This window comes from Gavialis gangeticus, unplaced genomic scaffold, assembly GCF_001723915.1.
Source record: "Gavialis gangeticus isolate Ggan-Ray unplaced genomic scaffold, GavGan_comp1, whole genome shotgun sequence".
NCBI classification, from domain to species: Eukaryota; Metazoa; Chordata; order Crocodylia; family Gavialidae; genus Gavialis; species Gavialis gangeticus.
In genome coordinates this window covers 51095441-51096495 of record NW_017729029.1, presented here as the reverse complement: position 1 = coordinate 51096495, position 1055 = coordinate 51095441, and the positions used below count along the sequence as shown (strand labels likewise).

At 44.2% G+C, this 1055-nt stretch overlaps 1 protein-coding gene across 2 annotated transcripts in view; it reads right to left on the bottom strand.

Annotated features, from left to right (window-relative positions):
- Positions 1-1055, bottom strand: part of TENM1 (teneurin transmembrane protein 1) — a 490026-nt gene that overhangs the window by 251510 nt on the left and 237461 nt on the right. The window lies entirely within an intron of this gene.

The window sequence follows — 1055 nt, the reverse complement described above, 5'->3', positions numbered from 1 at the left end:
TAATTAATTCTGCTGTAGGATAGTACTGCCCAACACAAGTACTAGTCCAAGATGCAGTTTTTTCACTCCACCACAACGCACACGTAGATGGTGACTGGGGCTGGCTAGGGCACAAGGGTGCTTTAGTGTGGGGCGGGCTGCCTGCCGGGGAGTCCTGCACTGATACCCCAGCCAGCCCCTCTGCAGCACGCTGATCCAGGCAGGAGAAATGCTGAGCTAGCAGGCTGACCCTCAAGGCCCCTTGCCAGCCTGGGTTGCACTGCCCCAGGTCAACGTTTCTGCAGTCCTGGGTGCACTTGTAAATGTTGTGCCTTGGAGCAAACAACTCCATGGTGAACTGCGCCACAGTTTATTGTATCAAAATAATTTCATGTCCAGATGTGCTCTCTGAAAACTTCCTCTATGTACACAGTCAAAACATACTTTACACTTAAGAGCTATAGCACGAAAAACAAAATATGCTGTCTCTAGCTTCAGAATAATGGAGAGAGTGAAAATCATCCAACCAGTAAGATCAGAAAGAATTACTTTGTTTTCCAGAGCTAAACACGGGGAAAGACTTCTGCTGTGATTGATGAGATATCTCAGGAATGTTAATAGTATCAAGTAAATAGCATTTGGTTTCTGCAGTAGGTGAGTACAAGGATGGCTCAATGTTACAACCATGAGAAGTTGATCCACTTGTTGGAAGTGCAATTTCCTCCTCTTTGATTAGCCATGTTTTAAGTGATTTCATTTTAGCATCTAGAGGACATATACTTTGTTTTTATGCTGCGCTCATTCAGGAAATGTGGTCTATAGTAACATCTACCTGGACTGCTACATGGCAGGAAAGGATATAACAGCCTGTTTTCTTACAGCAAAAAAATACCCTGGGACAGAAGCAGAGAGGTGACCTCTATACCAGTGGAATTTATGTGGGTGCATTATTTTTCTAAAGTTTTTTTTTTGGGTAGCTTTATCCTGGATTTAAGACACTTAAGCTGTGTCCAGATGAGGGCGGACATGCAATATGTGTTGTTGCAGACTCTTCTGTGCTGCCACATGCCACACAT